This window comes from Spermophilus citellus (assembly GCF_964194105.1).
Source record: "Spermophilus citellus genome assembly, chromosome: 4".
NCBI lineage: Eukaryota > Metazoa > Chordata > Mammalia > Rodentia > Sciuridae > Spermophilus > Spermophilus citellus.
Window position 1 is genome coordinate 160,748,530 of NC_138185.1, and position 23,599 is coordinate 160,772,128.

The following is a 23,599-nucleotide window of genomic DNA, read 5'->3' on the forward strand; positions in this document are numbered from 1 at the left end:
ATCTGATAAAATGCTAGGAAATTTATCTATCTATCTATCTATCTGTCTATCTATGTATTTGCTTAGAGTTGCTTTGTGGCCTAGAACATGGTCTATTTTGGACACGGTTCCAGGGGCTGCTGAGAAAAAAGATACATTATTGAATGAAATATTATTGAATGAAATATTCTATAGAAGTCTGTTAAATACATTTGATTGATATTACCTTGCAGGTTCAAAGAGACTTTAGTGAGTTTATGTCTGGATAACCTGTCTAATGGTGAGAGAGGTTTGTTGAACTTACCCAATATTATTGTACTAGTGTTTATCTGAAGCTTCCATTTGAGTTGTGTCTTTTATGTAGTTAGTTGCATGTGCTTTGGGGGCATACATATTTATTTCTGTTATATATTCTTGTTGGATTAATCCCTTTGCCAGTATGAAGTGACCTTTTGAAATTTTTTCTGATGAATTTTGGTTTGAATTCTCCTTTGTTAGATGTGAGAGTAGCTACTCCTGCTTGTTTGTGGGCTCCATTTGCATGGTTCATCAATTTTCATCCTTTCACTTTCAGTCTGTGACTGTCTGCCTGTAAGGTGAGTCTCTTGCAAACAACATATAGGTCTTGTTTTTAAATCCATTCTTCAAGCATGTCTTTTTTTAATAAAATGTTTTTTTTATTTGTTCTTATTGGTTATACTGATAGTAGAATGTATTTTGACATTTACATATATGGGGTATAACTTCTCATTCTTCTGGTTGTACATGATGTAGAATTACATTGTTTGTAATCATATATCTACAGAGGATAGTAATGTCCAGTTCATTCTACTATCTTTACTATTCCTATTCCCTTTCCCTTACCTTTATTCCCCTTTGTCTAGTCCACAGTACTTCTATTCTTCCCTAACCCCCAATCCCTTATCATATCTTTTAATTGATGAGTTGAAACTGTTTACATTCAATGTTATTATAGAGATATTTATTAATTCCTGCCTTTTTGCTTTATTGATAATGTGTAATTTGGCCTTATTTTTTATTTGCTTAGCTATTTTTCAAATGAGATTTATTGTTTTGTGAACCGTGGTGGTGGTATTTTTTTCTTCTCCCGTCTGTATAGAGTACTTATTTAAGTAAATTCTATTGGTGGCTTAATAATCATGAATTCTTCGGCTTTCTGCTTATCTTGGATGATCTTTTTTTTCTCTTCAGTTTTTAAGGATAGTTTTGATGGATATCACAATCTTGTTTAACAAGTGTTTTCTTTTAGGACTTGGAGCATATCATTCCCTTCCATCCTAACATATAGGGTTTGTGCTAAGAAATCAGAAGTGATTCTGATTGCCTTTCCTCTAAATATGACCTGAAATTTTTCTTTTGAGGCTTTTAAAATTCTATCCTTATTATGTATTTTAGGCATTTTAATTATAATGTGTTGTGGGAAGGTTCTTTTTTGATTTTTTTCTATTTGGGTTTCTGAATGCTTCCTGTATGTGGATGTTCAGAATTATTATTTCCCAGAGAGGTTATAAATTCCATTAGCTTGCATTCCACAACTCTCCTCATTGCTTATTGTTTAGTCTCTTCTTGTTGTCTGAGAGTTCTTATATATTCTGATCATGGTTACTTATTGTCTTTTCCTTAATACTGTTCAAGGCTGACCTCTTTGTCTTCTAGTTCTGAGGTTCTGTCTTCAGCATGGTCTACTCTTTTAGACTTGCAAATGAACATTTCATTTTATTTATTGTGTCTTTCATTTTCAAGATTTTTTTCTTTCTTTTTTTTTTTAGTATCTCTATCTCATTGAATTTCTCATTCATATCCTGAACTGACTTCCTTAATCCATTCAGTTGTTTTCTGTTTTCTCTGGGAATTCATTGATCATTTTTATACTGATTGTTTTGAATTGATATTGTTCATCTTGTATTTCTTCTACTTCAATATTTTGTGGTTCAGGTGCTTGTGTATTATGAACTTTAGGAGGTTTTATGTTACCTTGTTTTTTCATTTTTTTTTTTATTTTTGTGTTGTGTTTTTATGAATTTGTTCAAATGGATGTCTCTTCTACTCTTATGTATGAATCTCTGTAGGGCAGAGCCTTAACTTGCCAATGTGTCCTTGAGTCATCTAGATTGAGACCCCCCTCATAGGTGTGATGTCCATAGCCTTTATGTTAATTCTCTCTGTTTTTGCTATAGCAGTGGAGGTCTGTGAATAGGGCCTGGTTGTTTGTTTGGATTTTTGTCACTTCTGTTCTTTGTACTAAAGCGTATCTGTAGTTTAAGTATTGTTAATTTGTGTGTGGAGCAAGGTTCTCTGTCTTTTGGTTGAGTTTAGTTCGGCAGAAAAGTATCTACCCTGTGAACTTGTAGTGTTCCTGTAGGCTTCTAGCAGCTGACAAAATAGGGGGAAACACACAAGAGAAACATCCAATGTGAACAATATATAGCATTAAAATAAATGTTTTCTTCCATGACATCCACAGTGTTAATTGCCACCAAAAAAAAAAAAAAAAAAAATAGGAGTGGTGTGGTCAGCAGTTGCCAAAAGCAAAAACAATATGTAATATGTGATCATGAACTAGATCTGGCATTAAAGCAAACACCAGTTGTCAGCTATATCATCCACATCAGTAATGTTTATGAATGCATGAATGGTGGGGGAAGGAATTATATAAACCAATTAGTCCTAAGAGATGTTAAAAATACAGTTCATTAAGAGAAAAGAAAATATGATAGGAAGGTAGAAGAAACTTTATAATTTAAAAAAATGAACAGAAAAAATGCAGAAGAGATACAGCAGGTGCTATTTATAAGGAAGAAGGAGAACAAACAGAAATAAAGTAAAAGTGGAGAGAAAAAAAGAAAAAAGATATTGGATGTTTGCAGGAGGAAAAAAGATCAAGAGAAACAAACAGAAAGAAAACAAAAACAAAATAAGCCAACCCAAAACTGAACCCTGAGAATAAGGCAAGGAAAAATAACTATGGTTTTAAAAATGAGGAAAAAAGAAACAAATGTGTGTTTGTTTATATGTCCGTGAACAATTTAGCACAGCAAGAACACCAAAAATAAAACAAGAAAACCAAAACAAAACAACTCAGAGAGAGAGAGGGGTGGGGTGGGGGGGGGGAGAGGGGACATGTGCAAGTGCACAAGACTGGGGGTTGTTAATCCCTTCCTCTGTGTGTGCGTGTGTGAGTGTGTGTGTGTGTGTGTGTGTGTGTGTGTGTGTGTGTGTCTGTCTGTCTCTTTTTCTCTGAACTGCTGGTTAGAGTGGACCAAGACTAGCTCTCAGCTTCCCTTCTTACCACTGTAAGGTAGGATGAAGTGGGAAGTACTATCAGTTGGAATTTTGTCTGAACAGACCAAATTGATGTACTCCCAGGTTGGGAGTGGTGCAGAGTTCCATTGGAGGAGTGTTCCTGCTGGGATGTAGGTCTAATCAGGCTTTGCAGGCTTTGTTGGGTAGAATCTGCTCTGGAGAAAGTAGATCAGCCAAATATCTGGAAAATGCCAATATCTGCTAGTGGTTTGGATCTTGAAGCTTCTAAAGAATTCTACTTGTGGGGCAGAGGAGCCAACCCTGCACATACTCTGCTACCCAGGAACACACCCTTCCCAGGTTTAGTCCTTGATTGTATTCACACTGGCTGTTTAGATGCCTGTTCAGATTCCTGACCCGCTTCAGTTATTCACATAAGCTGCCAGACTCAAATGAGAAGTGATTTGGTCTCTCCTTTTCTGACTCGATTCTACAATATAATTATTAGCATGTGGCCACCTCTCCTTGGCTTTGGTTCTCCCTGTCTAGTTGGGAAGTATGGAGCACTTTTCAAACACCAGTTCATGGATGGTATAGCCTCTGGATCAGCTAAATTCAGGCTGCTCCCCACTCTCCTTTCCTTGCCCTCACCTCCCTTTCCTCCATTTTTCCAGGGCACTTAACCACCAAGCCACATCCCTAGCCCTTTTTATTTTTTGAGACAGGGTCTTCCTGAGTTGCTGAGGTTGTCTTTGAATTTGCAGTCCTCCTGCCTTAGCCCCCTCAAGTTGCATTTTTGATCTCAGGGTTTTTTTTTTTTAATTTTTAATTTATGTGTTCTAATCAGTTATACAAGACAGAAGAATGCTCTTTGATTCATGTATACAAATAAAGCACAGTTTTTCACTTCTCGAAGTAGAATCATACATGTATTTGTGCAATCATACATGTATCTAGGGTAATGATGTCTGTCTCATTCCACCATTTTTTCTCCCCCCCTCCTCTTCCTCCCCTTTGCCCAATCCAAAGTTCCTCAGAGCTTTTTGCAGTTGGGTTTCTCTCTGTGTTCTCTCTCTCCTCTGTGGTGACCCAGCACCTCTGCTGCAACAGACTAGCTCAGATTCTTTTGATGTACACTTTATTGACAACTGCTGTTCTTTCTCTTAATTTCTCTGGCTTCTTATGTTAATTCAATGGATGAGAAATAAGAAACTTGATTGTCTGGTATGCATACTAGTGGAGACTGATTATTGAACTGTGCTATGAAGAGTAAAGAAAAAACTGAGGATTGTCCAGGGAACATATCCAAAAGAAATCTGTCAATTTTTTAAATTGTAAAATTATGTTCAGCATATTTAAGCTTCATTGGTGAAAGTACAGGAAGAGATGGAAATGAGATGAATTACATGAAGAATATTTTAAAAGTATGAAGGCTTACTAAAAGATTGAAAAATTCAAATAAATAGACCTACCAAAACCAAGGGCTCTCAGAAGAATGCAGTTATTTCTTACAGACAATAGTTTGAGGTAGGGCACTGTAACTGATGGCATTAGTTGACAGGAAAGAGTTGATATGGGATAACAGAATTTAAATCTTGTATTTTTCACTTGATAACTGGGTAAACTTCTTAAATCATGTTTATTATTTCTCATCCATAGAATTAGCATAAGATTAGCATTGGATTTTATAGATATACATGTATTCCAAAGGTTATAATGAAGATAATTAGAATCAATTAATAAAAGTGCACAGCAGTATAGTTAGATGCTTAATAAATGTTGTCTTTTGTCTTATTATTTTTAACAAATGACAAGTAGATCCACGTGTGCGGTAGAACACTCTTATAATCCCAGTTACTTGGGAGACTGAGGCAAGAGTATTTCAAGTTCAGTGACAGTCTGGGCAACTTAATGAGATTCACTTTAAAATAAAAAGTAAACAGGATTGGGGATGTAACTCAGTGGTAGACAACCCTAGGTTCAATCCCCAGTACAAAAATCAATAAAAATGAAATGACCAATGAAAGCTTTGCTTGTATGTTGCATATTTCTCTAGTGATTATATGAACATAGAAACAATGTTCATAGTTACCTTGGACCCCATGAAGGAAACAAAAATGACACAAATTCTTATGTTGATCTCCTGGAATTTTTCATAGTTTAAATAAACCAAAGCACTGTTAGTATAAGATTATATTAGAAAATGCTGGGCAAGAGAATGGTCCTAGGGTAAAGAATGGGGATTTTTTTTTCTTTTTTTCTTTTTTTTAAATAGGGCTATGGCTGTGATGGTAGTGGTGATAGTAGTGGGGATGGACCTGAGAGGAGTGGGGGAAAGATTCTCAATTTTTCCACAATCTTCACAGTAAAATTTTCTGTCTTTAACTCTCAACACCCTCCCCCCTCCAACACCTGTTCCTGACTCTTAACTCTGCAAATAGAAGGGAGGGTTACGATTATTTTGGTCATGATTTTAAAGGTCATGATTTTAAATTCCTTATAGCCCTTAATTTTAGATGGCAATGTTGTCTTCTAAGTTCGAATTCCTTCGACTTAAAAGAACAAGAAATTAAATATTTTATGGTGCTTAAAGTTCTTAGTCTTTGTTTTCTACCTTCTTTGTACTATTTTAGATTCTGCTACATAGGTGCTCTGTAGTAAAGGAAAGGGTAATGTGTGACAATGAAAAGCTTCAGAGGAGACCTACGGCTGGAAGGGAGATTTGAATAGGGTTTTGCAGCAGCTATTTTAGTTGATGACACATCTTTAACAAATTGCAGTCGTCTTTTTTTTTTTTTTTTTCATTTTGTCTCATTTTTCTGATGATTCTAGTAGAAGTTAAATGGGATCATTTTTGATAGGTTTTGAGTTGGATGCAAAGGCACATGGATCCAACTCAAAACCTATCTGTGCTTTTCAGGGAGCTCAGCTTATTTCCAGGAGGATCAACTATTGTATCTTTTTAATGCAGTACTGACTATCTTCAGCTGCTGCTTAACACTGTACATTCGTGAGTTTGGTAAATTGTGCTCCTTGTGGTTTCTTTGCCTGATGAGGTAAGTCTTGACAACAGGTGAGCCAGTGACCTGCAGATATAATCTATGCTTTAAATTAAATTATATGTATCCCCTTTGAACACATAAATCTTAATACCTGCTAATTTGCTTCTTGCTTTGTGGCGTCTTGAACTTCTGTTACTTAGCTTTTAATTTAACTTTGGTCCATGTTGATTAGAATCTATTGGTCCATGTTGATTAGCATCTGTGGAAGACATTGGCATATTCAGATAATAGAAAAATACAAATATTTGGCCACCAGGTTTAAGATTATTGGAGTATTTTTTCCTACCTTTACAGAGTGTGTTTCTATTCTTTCGTTATCAAGCTCACTGTAAACCTTGTATTTTAAAAACTAATTTGAACAAGAAAAAACAAGATAGTATGTCTGCTGTTTCTACATAGATATACTGACCGTCACTATGGAAAATATATTTGATTTACTATAAGACTTGCAGGGTAAATGTGCCAGATGTAATGAATATTTTATTATCATCATGTATTATTAAGTATTTTTCCATAAATGATGAGAAAGTTATTTATGATTTTCTTTTTGTTCAGCAAAATAGCAAAAGAATTTCAATAACATTACTTTCTCTTTTTGGTAGCCAGACGAAGGTAGAGAACGTTTATCTAAGACTAAGCAGTAAGCCACTGGTGACTTAAACCTCATTCTCTTCCATTATAACCTTTTGGTAATATGAAGCAAAAATTTATTACTCCTAGCTTTCTTTAATTTGAGGACAAGTATCATTTTTAAAATTCCATATCTTAAATCATGAGGAATCTGCAAGCCTTCTTTATCCTTTTTTATTTCTTTCCAAGGAAGTTTCTTCACTTACTTTTTACATATATAAATAAAAATATGCAGTTGAGAAAAATCTTAGTCATTAAGGGCATTTTGAAAGTTACCAGAACAATTATTTTATGAGTTCCATAGATTTGTGATTTTTAAAAATAATTTCCCTTTTGAATAAATAATTATCCACAAATTAACTAATATCCTGATTACATCTAAAATATAATGCAAAAACATGTCTTAAAATGTGTATAAATTCCTTTTACTGCATGTTATAGTGTTTTCGAGTAAATACAGAATTAGAAAATAATTTTGAAATGATTTAGAAAAGGGATTCTATGTGTTGTTTATTGTTATATGTATTTTTCATTTGGTTCAATGACTCGTTTCATACTTATATAAAATAGATGGCTAGATGGCATGGTAAGGCAGAAGAAACATAAAATATAGGTTTCTGCATAAATACCAAAGGAAGAAATCCAGTATATTTTTTTCTTGAAAAAACATAAAAACTCCTAACTCAGGAAGCTGAAAATATTTTTTTCCATTTATACAGCAATTCACACCTATTAGTTGCAGGACAAAAACAAAATAAATTAATTATACAATAAAAAATAGCAATGAAGAAGTCTTACTGCCAAATTCTTTAGTTCATTAAAATCTACTTTTAGTTATTATTATTTTTTTAAAAAAATATAATTAGGCAGTTTCAAGAAAAGCTTCAGAACATCTGTAATTACAGCTGACAGTTAGTCAAAATAGGGGTTTTAGAAGGTTCTTTTACTCCTCTTTCGCATCTCTTTCCCTCACCCCACATAACCCAAATTTAGTTGTAAAAGGTTGGTAAGTTCAGGATTCCTGAAACTGGGTGCATTATGTGTGACTGCATGCGGATGTGATGATTACATGTGACTTTTTATTAAAGTTCTCAGAAACTTTTAGTTCTCCTACTGTTCTATGCATAGTTACTTTTGTAGGCTTGTGTCTGCATTGGATTTTATAGATATACATGTATTCCACACAGTTTAAGACCCAGGCATTTTCTAAAACTACTTTAAAGTATAATAGTTTTTAATCTAAATTTGAACTAAAGGTTGACATTATTTCAGATTGGAAATATCTATGAAAGCCTATATCTGTGGTTTTGAAAATATTTCTTCAACGTTTACTTTGATAGAAATTGCTTTTGGACTCATTTTAACACAAATTTGTCATATCTTTTAATTTTTTGAAACAAATACATTATAGTACTCTAAAACTAAATACATATTTGTGGTAGCCCTCCTCCTTTATAGCTTTATGATCTAGGAAATGGATGGAATTCTTTTTTTTTAATTTTCTTAGTTGTCAATGGACCTTTATTTTATTTATTTATTTATATCTGGCGCTGAGAATCGAACTGAGTGCCTTACACATGCTATGCAAGCATTCTACCACTGAGTCACTACCCCATCCAAGAAATGGATGGAATTCTAAGGTCTGAGGTTTGTTTTTCAGTTCATGAGTCAGGAACTAAATGCAAGGGTTATGGGAAGACTGTGGCTAAAAGCAGGGTTTGGTGCCAGATTCCTCTTCCCAATAATTATCATCTCTTTTGCAGGTGGTTGTTATAACGAATATTGCTCATGGGATGTAATAGAATAAGTTGGATTATAACCACAGTTGAGAATAGCTTGGATTATATCCACAGTTGTATAGTGTTATCTATGCAGAATCGGGTTCAAAAATTGTAGTGAATACCTATTCTAAACCCTTATGAAGACACTTTTTATGAGGTCCCAGACTTGATTACTTCTCATAATAAGGAAGCTTTTTATTATGTGATGCAAACTACTTTCTTATGGGATCTGGTGTTGGAGTTGTTTCATTTCAGCTCCAAATGACCTCCTTTTTCCCATTTGTTGTTATATATTTTTTACTTTCTTTTTTTTTTTTTTTTTTTGGAGGCGGGGAATGTGCTACAGACTAGCATAGGAAGGAACCTGTTGATGGGACAGCTAGGAAGAGAAAAGAGAATGATAGGTTCAGGAGGCATGACAAAAAGGGAAATGATGAAAACAATAATGGCAGTCCTAGGTAATTGTCTAAATGCTTTTCTTATGTTATTCACAACTTATGGAATTGTTGTTTTGATATTAAATGTTAGTCAAATGAAATATTAATTTAGTATTTAATGATAATAGCACTTGGCCTATGTATATACAAGGAAACAGTGCTATAATAATGTATACAGTAGGAGGCAGGGTTACTGCTTGGCTATTTGATTCTACTGGCCAGATCCTTAATATTACCATGTATTGCCTCTTTGAAATAAGCTGAAGGCCCCTATTGGAAAAATTTATTACCTCCCTTTCTTTAAGTGTGATATTGTTTAGAGACAAAAAGATTTTTGAGGCCAGTAACTTGGGTGAGATTTGCAGGTGGGTAGAGAAGGCTAAATATTATAGAATATATTCAGCGTTTTAAGATTGGATGAAGATACCAGAAAGAAAGGAACCTAGAAACAAATAAGTAAATGTAATCTTTGCATGTCAGGGGGAAAGGGAATTGTGATCTGCCTGTAGTAATGACTAAGATTTTAATGATGCTGTTTAAACATGAAAGCTTGAGAGGGGAATAGTAAAAGTTTATGATCATTAGTTGATAGATTGATCAGTTCTGTTGAATAGAAATATAGTGTGAAACACACATGTAGTTTTAAATTTTCTGGTAGCCATATTAAAAAAGTAAAAAGAAATTCATTTTAATTATTTAAGCTAGTATAAAATGTTATTTTAACAACTGCATTTCTCGCATTTGGCTACTTTCTTTCTGGAGAATGTATTTAAATATCATTAGAATATAAAACTTTGAAGTTCTTATGTTCATAAGAAATTTCTGATTGAATCCCAAGTAGATGGCTTATTCTTCCTGTCTGTATTACAGATAGAGTAGAGGAGCACCTGGGGCTGAAAGGCATCTTTATCCTGGTATGTCTAGAGAATCTACTCAGGAGAGGAACGTATTTAATATTTTTATACTTAGTAAGGAGGAAAAGTGAAGAAAGAAGTTTACTAAATATTAGGCTTCCTGCTCATGGGAACATTCAGACAAGGAGCAGTGGTAACAAGAGGTTAAGGGAATAGTTCTACAAAATGGGCCTGTGTTCATGATTTCTCTTTTAAAAGCCAATTTGCCTGCAGCACTGCCTGGCTTGAGTCAACAGGATATTTTACATCCCTCAGCAAACAACCTGTTATCTGCAAGAGAAATGCAGGCCCGAAATGCTCATAAAAAGAACACAGGTCAAGAGCTTTGTAATGTTTTGAACAACTAAAAAAAAAAAAAAAAAAGAACACAGGTTACCCTGAACTGGTAGGGGTGGGGGCCTTTTGTTATCCTTACACAGACCAGATCCCAGAACTCAGGGAGTTAAGGATAATTCCCTCTAACAATAAAATCGTAAGAACAGGTTCCAATTAGAATTAATCTGCATGGGCCAAAATGACCTAGAGTTGTCTTACTCAGTGGGGACTTGAAAGTCCGATGTCATCTTGCTATCAGTCAGAAGTCAAGAGGTGGACCTGGGTGACATTCTTTGGAGACTTCCCCGAGACCGAATAAAACTAGGTAGGAGGGGCACACCATCTCTCTTCTCTCTGAGAAGACCCACTCTCTTATTTGAGAACTTTCTCTTTTTCCCCTTTCCTATTTCTTCTAATAAACTCATGCCTGTTATTTTGAGTGACATGTCTAAAATCTTTCTGACATGACTGCAAGAATCAGGGTTTGAAGAGGGGTGTCTCTGTAATTAACCTCAGCATCACAGAAGGCCCCAGATTATAACATTTTTATTTGAGCTTCTAAGGGTGATGGGGTTTGAACTCAGAAACTTGTGTTTGCTAGTTAAGTATTCTGCCACTGAGTTATATCTCCAGCCCATGGTTGTTTGTTATTTAGTTTTGAAGGACTTCAAGGGACTCCAGAAAATTTTTGTTATGTCAGTTTCCAGGCTGTGGTTTTATATAAGGAGTCTAGTGCTTTCCCTCTCTAGTACTGGGGATTGAACCCAGAGCCTTGCACATGTAAGACAAGTGATCTACCATTGAGCTATATCCCCAGACCCCTATTTTTTTTTTTAGATAGATAGATAGCCCTGAATGAAAAGTGCACAGTTGTTAAGTCTTTTTTTTTTTTTTTAGTTACAACAATATCTTTATTTTATTTTTATGTGGTGCTGAGGATCGAACCCAGTGCCTCATGCATATGTCTTGAAACATGGTGCTTGTTGGTTCAGCGACTCTGTGCTTCTGTCTGGAACTTTTTACAGTCTCATTTTGTGTGTGTATGTGTCGGAGGGCGTTGGTGGTTGCGGGAGAGGCATGTTTACAGCTATGTTCCTCTGGCTAGGTATTTCTAAAATTGACTTTTTCCTTTAAAAAAAAAAGGAAAATAAAAAAGAAACCTAAGTAAATTTATCATATAAAAAATTACAAATCTCTTCTAACTATAAAACTTTAATACATGATTTTTGTAAAAGTTTAAATAATGGAGGTACTTCTATATAGGTAATGAACAGATCAGAGGGAAGGCATCTCCCTTCAGTTCTTCTTGTTACTACTGCGTTTCTTGGGCAGTAACACTCCAGGGAAAAATCACCTCTACATTTTGGATGGGATAGTAATAAAGATTTTATTTCTTTTAAGGACAGGGTAAACAAATGGGAGGTATGTATGTTTTTGACTGAGGCATGTTTGTATATTGCTTTGTATTGGTGTCATAGATATTTGGCTAGAAGACTAATTTAAAGCATTTAATTTTTCAAAATCTCCTTAGACAGTGATATGGGCCAAATCATAGTGTTACATTGTGTGGAAGTACCAATTTGAAACAACAGATCCCACCATTATGTACACCCATAATGCACCAATAAAAAATGTGGAAAAAGAATAAATATAGATAAGTAAAATTTCCTTAGTGGGTTATCTGTAAATATGCAGGATTTATAAAACCAAACAACTGCAATATAATCTATATTACTTACTAAAAGATAGCAGGTTAAAATAACAGAATAAAGTATACTTTTATTATGGTTAATTTTCATTTTCTGAATTTGGAGTGGTATGCTGAGGTTATCAGTACATAAATAGAATCTTTTTGCTCCAATTGTGTTTTTATTGTTGTGAATGCAGTCTTGGCTTAAGTAGGGTAAGGGAGTTTTGTGGAAATTGATGATTATCATTTGGGGAATAGGAGGTGGGGACAGACAAGCTAAAATATAATTTGAATAAAGAAAATAACCACTTAGAAGGGATTTGAGATGAGGGGAAACAAAGATGTTTTGAGAAAAATTATATAGTATTTTAAAAATTAAGAGATTTTATACACAAAACTAGTAATCAGAAACATGATTAGAAATGGAGCTCTTTAAATTTTAGATTTATTATGTTTATATTTTGTGTGTGGATGAAACATGTGTCTTTTTAGATATGGAGAACCAAGAGATTGAGTTTGTAATATTTTTGAGTTAAACAACTTACCCTGAGTGCTTCTAATTAGATTCCTTTAACTTTTCATATTTTCTTTCATATTCTTTATGGAGTTATTACATGGATCTAATTTGTAATGTTAAAGTACTGTGTGAAACATTAAGCACTCTTAGCAATCTATCATAGTCTTATCCATGTCCTTTTTTAACTCCTAGTCATATAGAAATATTTGTTAGAGGATGGCTAGGCCAGGATTGACCTGGAGATGATCCAGGAAAATTCTTATGAAGACAGCTATGACTGTTGAATGGTTTTGTACCTGCTGTTTTTGCCCCTCCTGCTTTATAACCTAGTTTATAATAGGTTATAATAGAGTTTAGGCTCTGCTTTCCATAAATTGTCTTGAATTCTGTCTCTACCCCATGTGACTTTGAGCAAGTTATTCTGTTTCCTCAACTACAAATTGGAAATAATAGCAGTTACCTCCTAGTGTTGTTATAAAAGTTAGATATAATAGAAGCTACTCTTATTGAGCATTTATGTATTACAGGCAGATACTGTTACATACTTTACAGGCTGTATATTATTTGATTTTTAAATTTTTTATTAATTTTTAAATTTGTTTTTATTAGTTATACATGACAGTAGAATTATGTATAGAATAGAGTATGTACAAGTTCATGACCATTTGTAATGTATGTCCAGTAACTGGTTGTTACTTTTTCTATGTTAGTTCTATATATATACCTTTATCAGAAGTTAAGGCTAACCTAAGAGATGGGAGTACTCAGATTGAGAACATGCTATTTGTAAAGCCAAGTAGAAGAAAGGAGGAGGTGAATTTCTGGTGCTATCAGGGGAAAAAAAAGTAACTACAGATAATTTACATAACTAGTATGAATAATTAAAAGATGATGGAAATTTTCAAGGAGTGTTGACTTGAGTCATTTTATTAGTCATATTAGTTAATGAAAGAGTCATATCAGTAATGCTCCACCTCTGTGTTTTTTGACTGTTGGCTTGCCCACGAAGAATACTCTTTTTTGGGTTTTATCTATAGTGACTTCCTGGGAAGTCTTATTCCTAGGAAGTAAAGCTGTGTTCTTTTCATGTTTCACCTGAACCTTAACCTTTTTAAGATTCTTCAGGTAATCTTACTCAAAATTGCTTCAGGTCATAATTTAAACTTATGTGTTTGGAAGACTACATTTCAATGAGTCTTTTTGTTTGTATCTTTAGCCCACAAATCTCTTTGACTCTAGCATCTACTTTAGAAATTCTTAAGGGTTAGTAACTCTATTTTTGTTATCTGTTATTCTCTTCACTTTCAAAAACTAGGCCACCAAGGCTTTGTTAATGAAGAAAAGTATTGAACACTTTTTTAAAAAGGAGTGGATTGGGCTGAATGAACTAAAATATCATAGTCGTGCTTTGGTTTAAATACAATATATAGTTTTCCATATTTTAAATTAAATCTTTCTGTCAGTACAATGATGTTATTTATATCTGGAACTTTGACTCTTCTATCATTCTATTTAGAATTCACATAAATTATTAAAATTTCTACTAGGCTTCTTACTGATAGCCTCTATCTGACCTCTTCTTTAAAAATCTTCCTCAACATTTATGGAAGTAACTTTTGGAGCTTATTGGAACTGGAATTCTTGCTCTCTGCAATGACAAGTGTAAAGAAAGTGAACATTTTTTAGAAGTTGGGAGCAGTGGGGTACAGAAGAAGAGGAAAATCAAGCTAAATTTATGTTATGCCTCTTTTATTGTGAAAAATAATCCTAGCCTTATGTACTTTACTTTTCTAAGCGTGGCAGTGGTGGTGGTAATAGTGTGGTAGGAGAAGTAGTTGTAGAGGTAGATTTAGAAGGCACAAGGGAGACTGTTTCTCCTAATATGGAATTTCAGTTACTTCCCAAATATAGTTAACAAAGTGGTTTTTAAAAAACTTTTATTCTTGTAAGATAGTCTCCCGTGTAGTATTGCTCTGTTTCTCACTCACTTCAAAATACTGATAAAGTTGGAGTTTTAAGTTACCTCCTGGATTACTGTCTTCTCTTTCATGTGCTTGTTTTACTTGTGGGTTACAGACCCAAAATAGTGTTGATGTGATTATATCACTATTAAAACTTCCTTGGTTTCTTCAAATCCTAATAAGCCTTTTGCCTTGTTCATTCGAGGCAAATGCTCTACCACTGAACTACATCTCCAGCCCTTGAATTTGTTTTTTAATGGAGAAAAGCACACTGCTTTGTCTTTTATTCTTACAGAATTTGTATTACCAATAACTATACTTTTCTCTTGAATGATTTCAGGATGTTTTGGAGTAGTATTGGAAAATGGTATTATTTTGTGTTTATTTTTGAAACCTAAAACAGACTACCTGGATTTAAAACTCAGATTTGTTCCTTATTAACTGTGTGATCTGGAGCAAGTTATTTATTACATACCTAATTTTGCCTGATTGACCAAATAGGTATTATAAAATATCTTCTTTATAGACTTGTGTTGAGGATTAAATCAATTTGTAAAGAAAGAATAATGCTGATATACAGTATGTGCTGAATATTCATTACTATTCATCCTCTGTTCTTAGTAAACTAACAGTTTTAAAGTAAAAATCTTTTGTATCTAAAACTAGAAAAATTCAGTTTAAAAAGTTACTTTAGGCTGGAGTTTAACTCTTCTCTTTTCCTACCCCCCCCCCATTCCTTTCAAATTATTATTTGAACTTGAATGTGCCATAAGGATTACTTAGGGTTTGGTTAATATATGTAGATTCTTTTTTAGTAGTTTTGCAGTAGTCTTGAGATGTTGCTTTTCTAACAAGCTTCCCAAGTAATCTGGATGTTGCTAGTCTTCAGACCATACCTTGAGTAGCAAAGCTACTGAATGTTCCATTAAGTGATTCTCATTTCCTTTGTCAGTATGTAATACACTTGAGAATTTTTAAATTTTTATGAATATGATGGGCTGTGCCTCAGACAAGATAAATCAGATCTTTGGCATAGAGATTCTGTGCTGCATTCTCATCATTATCATCATCAACAACAACATTTTTTCTTTTTTGCAAAAATTTCCGAAGTAATTCTCAGGTGCAGTTAGCATTAAGAGCTGCCATGTTAGTCATTTCAAGGAGAGCCAGTAAGCTAAGAAGCTCTGTTAAAATGGAGACATAAATGTCTTCTTTTACTTTGTCATCTTCTATGGTAAACCCATTTCCTTTAGAGAGATGAAATACAGTTGGTCAGAACTCTTAAACTGGAAGACAGCTAATGTGTTGGCCAGAGTTTTCCTTTCACTAAACTAGACTAAAAGTCTAATTTTTAGACTCTTCAGGGTTCATGTTTTCTGTTTCCTTTTATCATTTGTGTAATCTTCTTTGTACTCTCACTGATTTCTTGACAGCTTGAAGTGTAGTAACCCAAACTAGATACAAAACTGCTTTAACAAAAGTGAATAATGTCAGAGACAGAATAATAAAGTTCCTTCCATATCTGCACTTATATGATTTTTATTATTTAAAGTGAAAAGTTTTTGTATCAGAATTTTTATTGGCTCTTTGTTTTTGAGAGTTACTGTGTGTTTTCTTTTATGATACTAGAGTTTCACTATATTGCTTTCTTTATCAATTGTATTTCTTACATCCATTTCCATCTTGCATCTATTTGGGGGGAGAGGCAATAAATATTTTCTTGTGGATTATCATGTTTTGGGTAAACAGTTTTCCAAAGTGATCAAGATCATTTTGAATTTTATTCCATCTACACAAGATGGATCAGTTAAGATCAGTCCAGGAAAAAATCCATATTAGACACTGCATTCAAGAAAATTTAGTAAAGGGAATGGATTATATGGGTCTTATAGGACTGACAAAAGCAAAAGGGGACAGACACAATAATTGCGGAAAGCAGCTACCATCCATACATAGGTGTCAGGAAATAAAGAGGTTGGAGTAGGGACATATAGAGTTGGGATTCAAAATCTCTAGAAGGGTACTGCCTTGGCTGCTGCTATTTCTGAGGGATACTTCTGGGAATGCCAATAAAAGATGGTGGTTTCAAGTAACTGCTACTGCTGGAATGGAGGGCCTCACTCAGCTGAGACAATGATGGTTGACAAAAGCTTGTATTCTTTTTCTAGTGCCCTTAATATAAGGAAGATACTTGGCAAAGAGAAAACTAGCTTCAGAGTTCTATTTTCAGTAGAGGTAAATATTAGTCAAAGGGGTAGATTTGGAGCTGCGAAACAGTAGCTGAATAATCAGCCCAAATAGCCTCCTTTTCTAGTTACATGTTGGCATATTCTAGTTAGTAGGACCCCAAATGTTCATAGTGCTAAGGATTTTGAAGGAATGGAGGTGCTGTTTTTTTTATTTTTTGGAGGTGCTATTATTTTAACCACAGCTATACATTGCTTAAGGATGAGTGTAGTTCTGAGAAATGCATTGTTAGGTAATTTCATCATTGTGTGAATATCATAGAGTATGCTTACACAAACTAAGATGGCTGAGACTTCATTAGGCATTATAATTTCATGGGACTGTCATTGTATTGTAGTCCGTCATTGACCAAAATGTCATTATGTAGCACATAACTGTCATTTATCTAATTAACGTGATTTGGGAACATGAGATAGGACCTCTTCTAAGATTACTGTGTCAGAGCTTTCTTGGGATCTGAGATTTAATCATTAGATACTAATTTTTTGGTACTTGAAGTGTTCCTATTTCTCAAGAGCCCTTACTTAGAGTATAAACAATTATGATAGGAGTAATGATGCTATAAACTAGAGGTTAAGAATTGGCTGCATATTGGCTGAACAGTGGCCTGGTGCTTTGAACAGAAGATTATAACTTTTCTTTCATTCTACTATTCTCCTTCCTATGGGAGCTTTTCAAATTTTAATGAGTATATAACTCACTGGGGAATCTATTTAAATGCTTAAATCTGATTCAGTATGTCCTCAGCAGGACCTGAGATTCTGCATTTCTAACAACTCTCAGAGAAGGCTGAAGTTACTGATTCCTAAACCAGACTTTTCTCCTTTCTGTGGTTTGAGAACCACTAACGTTGGTTTGGATCCACTATTGGACCTGCAGTTGGATGGTGGCTTAATATAAAATAGCTTTGTTAATAAGTTAATTTTTTCTCCTTTTATAAGTGGTGAATAATCATAAAGTAAAATAATTTCTTCCAAACCTACTGATCTAGATCTATTCTGAGCCATCACCAAAGAGGCAGATTCCTCTGGATAGGTTGAGTTTTCTTTCACAATTTAATGCTGCCCTGAATGTAGAGGTATGCTTATCACTTGTCGTTTTCCTGAAAGGCCTGAGGTTTTTCAGTAATCTTATGCATATTTAAGGGAAACTAACTAATGGGAGATAGGATGAAACAATTAGCAAATTGTCTCAGATAATTTGTCTTCATTAAAGCCATTATTGCTGTTAATTATTGATTTCTCTTAATGATAGGGTTGTCTATGGATTTCAAAAAAGTGTGTTTGGTTTTAATCTCATACTGATTGCTTTTCCCCACTTTTTGCAGTTTCAGGTACTCAAACTTGTCATAAAAATATGGGACATTGCCTTGAGCCAAATAAATGGCAGTCTTTCTAAATAGAACTTTGAATACAAACCAAATTTATAAAGTGTGCTAATTGTTTTTTACATCTAGGGTTTTACATTACCAAGGCATAACTGATCAGATGAGTAAAAAGTTAATCTTTTTTTTTTAGCTGCCATCCTTCTAGATCCTCAATACCCTCTCCCGCTCCTGGATCTTTCCTTTTTTCTTTACAGACCTGGATTTTCAAAGGCATGGATACTTTGCTTTTGGCTGTTGATGATTATGTGAATATTACCCTTTAATTTTTAATTCAGACTACCCATAGAGAGATTACCTTTTAATCAGAGAGTTAAAATGAAAGTTAGGGATTCAGGGGATTCCTACAAAAGGGTGAAAAAGTGCTCAATTTTAGAATCCCAAACAAAGCATTTTGATTGGCACGTGGAGACCCTTGCATGCACACAGACTTCCATTTTTGAATATTTATAGAAGATAGCCTGTCAGATTACAAATATTTTAATTTGTCCAGCTTGGCTGATTTCTTCAGTTGGATGTTAGTTGAATTCTGGATGAGGGACTGTAAATATGTTCTGGAGGGGACCATTCTTTTATTGTCCTTGAAATTATTTGAATGTTCTTGACCCCCTCCCCCTTGCCTCCTTTTTTAAAGCTGTGGTTCCTTTCTGTCTTAGGCAAAATCCATGTTCTTTCTGAGGGAAAAATATTAATGTAGGATAATAAATATAAAGATTCAATGTTTTAAAACTACATCTCTTCACATTTAGCCATCAGGAATTTTAAAAAATAATTTAAACTATTTCTTTAGTCTTTCAAAGAAGCTACCCTGGAGAAGCAGATTTGGGGATATATGTTTTGTTTGAATGGTTTCATGTGAGATATATTTCATGTTATACAAAGTAAATGTATATTTTTAAAATAATTAACATTTTTTCTTTTGTCTTGTTTTGAACAGCTAATAATTTTTGTGACCCAGATTTAAGCAATAATATATTCACCTGGATTTCCGTGGTTTCATGAATGTCTTCTCTTCTTGGGAAAGGAAGGTAAGCCATTTTTCACAGTTAATATAAAATAGCTTTGTTAAATTTTTCTCCTTTTATAAATCAGGAACCCTATTCCTCAATATAGTCTACTTTTAGAGAAGATATAATCATATATGACAATTTCTGGAGCAGGTGTACATTCTATGCTCCATCTGTTAGACCATCTTGTCTCTTACATAGGCATGGTCACCTGAACAGTTTACTTTTACACATATAACTCTGATGAAACTAGATAGGTTAAGTTTTGTTGTATTTTTTTTCCTTTTGATGTTTTAAATTTTTATCTCTTGTGAGCTGACATAATTGAATCTGCTTTGTCAGTTATTACTGTAGTTAGAAACTATATCAAATACTAGGTCTCAGTTTTACTTAGATATTGACTTTGTTTTGGGGTTTCAGGAATGTGGGGTCTCATGTTTTATATTTTTGTAAATTCAGGGTGGAACTTTTACAATATTCTTTTCCATCTTACTCAGGCACTCATTTTTGTTCCATTTGACTAACTTCTTTTGTTAAAATTTTTTTTCTAGATATTTATAAAATCTTTCACTTGTTATTGCTTTTTCCTATCCTTTTTCTGATCATCCAACCCATCTAACTCACTCTAATTCTTCATTATCTTCCTAGGAAAATTTATTTGTCTGAATGTAGCTATCCCATGGTTTAAAGTGTTGCCCAAGTTTCTAATTTTGTAGTGGTTCATTATCTGTACTGTTTAAAGGCTTTAGAGATGTCTGTTGTTTGTATTGTATCACAGATATAGAAATAATACTGAAGTAAAATTTATATATATATGTAAAGTGAAGATACTGCTAATATCCCGTAGGTCTGGTCATTCTGATAGTCTTACTAAGTTTGGAGGATTATTTTATAACAGTGCTTTTAGATTTCTTAAGGTGAATTATGTAGTACATTTATTTACCTTAACTTATTAAACCAGCATTCTTTTAGTTAAGTAGGTTAAAACTCAGTTATATAAAGTTTAAACAAGTAATATAAAATGTAGGAAGGTGTTTTTCAGTTTGATTTGAGGGAAAAAGTTGGCTGTATTTCTTGCTGTAAGAGCCGGCAAATAGTACTATACAGTGGATTAAGATTTTCTAAGTAAATTGTTTTTGATAAATGTTAATTTCATGGTGATAGCAAATGTTGGGGGCTGGCATCCAAATGCCACATTTTGTTTAAAAATTTAGCTTTCTCTCTCTTTATTCATTATTTCTTCTAGAGGAAATCTCTAAAACTTAAATTTGTGTAGAAGGTATGATAATGCTATTTCAGGAATAAAATAACAGGCTTTATTTTTCTGAAAATTAAGCAATAAGGATGACCAATGAATTGTAGTACTTAATGATAGCTTTTTTTCTTTTTTTAGGATAGTTTTTTTTTCTATATTCCCTATGGAAATTTAATATTTGGGTGTTCATTCAGGAAACAATTTAATTTATAATAACATGGGATCTAAATGATCCCCACAATATTTGATGTTTCATTGCTTCTGAAAGAAAGGAAGTTTATTTAATAATTTATACCATTTTTATTTTGTTTGTTTTGTTTTTTGGTGCTGCGTATCGAACCCAGGGCCTTGTGCATGCAAGGCAAGCACTCTACCAACTGAGCTATATCCTCAGCCCTGCCCCATTTTTATTTATAAAAACTAATTAATCATATTTTAGGTAATACATGTGCCATTGAGACATTCAGATTTCCAAATTTTTTCCTTCTCCCTCATAAGTGTTATATATTACTAATCAATTAGTAAAATGTGAAGGTGAGAAATGAAAATGTGGTTTCTGGTTCAGCCTGGAATAAGCTTAGAATTTATCACTTTGTCCTAACACATAAAAAGTTGAACAAACTGAAAAGTTAGTAGTTCTTCTTAACTTAAGAGAATGAAGTCATAGAGCAAACTGCTGCTCCCAAATTGGACACAGACAAATACACAGAATTGCAACTTATTTGAAATCCAGGGGTAGAAATCACCATAGGAATCAATAGGGTTCTTGCCAGGGTAGACAAATCTGAATTGTAAGAATTATTGAGGCCCAGTGTGAACAAATTTGAGTATTAAAAACTCCAAGAGAACCAAGTCATAGGGATAATGACAAAAGTCATTTGTGACTTTCCCTTTAGGAGTTTGACCAGTTCCTACAGTGAATATTAAAGGGGGGGGGGAGGAGAAATCCCCTGATGCTTCTAATAACAGGAGAGGAAAAGTAATCATTTTGAAATATACCAGAGCATTCTGTTCTTCTTAACAAGGTTTGCTCTCAAGTACTACACATACTTTACTAGAGCCTTTTAGGATTTTATCAGAACCTAACAGACCTGGGGAAGGGTGAAGAAAGGAAGTATTCAACTCCTGCTGGCTCTAATCATCCTGCTCCACCTAAGGAGGTGGGAGTGGGGGTAGACTGAGAAGCAGTTGCTGTCAGGGGCACAGGCTCACTAAAAGACTGAGACCTAATCATAGGACTTATAATTTGAAACATCCTCTGCAACCTCCCTATCACTACTGTTTCACTGCTTCTACTACAAGTAATTTACAAACTGCACATATATGGCAAAAATGAGCACTGGCCCATAAAACTAGGCCAAAATGAAGAATGTGACCCTGATACTGCAACAAGGGACAAAAATAAGAATTAATCCTATATCTCCCAGGAAATCAGGTAAACAAGAGAGTGAAGTGAAATATGTAAGTGTTGAAAGGAGGAAAATACCAAATGAAAAAACCTACTAAATAAACAAACAAAAAAATATCAAACCCACACATACACGATCACAAATTCTTTATTGAGAAGTAACTGTGATCCTACATCTGGAACCTCACTGGTAGTACTCTTTTAATTCCTGCTCCTGTGATCCATTTTCAAATGGCAAATGGTTGTCCTTAGTGAACTCTGGCCCTAGAGGATGAATATCAAGAATGTGAACCTGGTACTGAGACAAAGGAGATAATTCCCTAAAGCCCTCATAGCTATAGTTCCTTTTAGCAGCACATCATGTCTAACTTCCAATGAAAACTTACAAAATTAGGAGACATATTAAAAGGCAAAAGAGCAGTATAAAGAGACAGAGCAAGCATCAGAATCAGACTGAGACATGGCAGAGATAAAATCATCATAAAGAATTTCTCTGAGATTTAGGCTGTGTCAGAAGAAATTTCACAAAACAAAGGAAGAAAGAAAAAAGACTAGTAAAAGGAGCAGAATATACAGTAACTAAGGGACAACAACCAAAGGTAGAACATACATATATTGAGAATACCAGAAAGAAAAGAAAAAGGACAGAGACATATTTGAAGCAACAATGACTTGAGATTTTCCCTAAATTAATGTCAGATACTAAAACTGTTTCATACAACTCTTGGTTTCAGTAGAACAAAATTTGAAAACTATTATTAATTAAGAATCCATTCTGGCCTAGCTAATGTTTGATAACTATTGGCCTGAGCTCACTGTGTATCTCTACCTTATTCTTTTGAGTGATCTTGAGGAAGAACAGAAGCAGATAAGAAAGGACAGGGGAGAATTTGTAAAGGAAGATGAACTTTTAAAATGGATTTAGAAGACTAATAGAAGATAAAATATGTTGTGTGATAAATCTCTGAGCTTTCTAAAGGAGAGGTTTGATTTTTTTGAAACAAGTATAACTTCTCTTTCTAAAGGAGAGGTTTATTTGAAGTGGTGATGTTTTCTAAGACCACCTTTATCCTACTGTTCTTTCTTTTAGAGCTAGGTCGTGGGGAGCAATACCATAAGCTTAAATTATTGAAATGTAAGGTCACAGGTTAGGATGGAGAGAATTTTAGTTTCTTTCTCTACACTTTAATTCCTATTCTTTGTTGCTTAAACTGATGTTTAAGTTATTTGCCTCTGATTTAAGAAGGGGTCTGATTCTTTGCAAAGCAGCTATTCTGGTGATAAAAACACTTTCAATATTAATTCATTAATACTGGATTAATACTGGGTTGACATCCATTTGTATGCTAAATGCTGCACCATTGTTATTGTTTGGCATTTATTAGCTAACCTCTATATTTTGCATTAATTGGCATTTATAAATGTCCTATATTTTGCTCTTGAGAGAATATCCTAAAAGGGAATAATGGTGAGAAATAGCCTTTTCTCATATAGATGGCAGCCTGGAAGCATTGAAGTAAAGATCTTTGTTTAAGCATTTCCAGGTTATTTATTGAGTAGTTAAGATAGGAAATTATAATCTTATAAAATCTGGAGGTTCTTAAAACATAGTCTGGTAGACTCATGATAGTGACCCTACCAGGAATCATCAGCACAGATACAGTTCTCTCAAGGAATTAGAAATCATTTTATTTAAATTAGATCACTGAAATTGTTTTCTTCTCTGTAGAATATAAACACGATAAATA

The 23,599-nt window shown here is 33.9% G+C and overlaps 1 protein-coding gene across 2 annotated transcripts in view; it reads left to right on the forward strand.

Annotated features, from left to right (window-relative positions):
- Positions 1–23,599, forward strand: part of FUT8 (fucosyltransferase 8) — a 349,337-nt gene that overhangs the window by 104,306 nt on the left and 221,432 nt on the right. For both annotated transcript variants that reach the window (XM_081290194.1, XM_081290193.1), the window contains exon 2: positions 19,119–19,209. The gene's annotated coding sequence lies outside the window, so the exon portion shown is untranslated. The remainder of the gene's footprint in view (positions 1–19,118; positions 19,210–23,599) is intronic.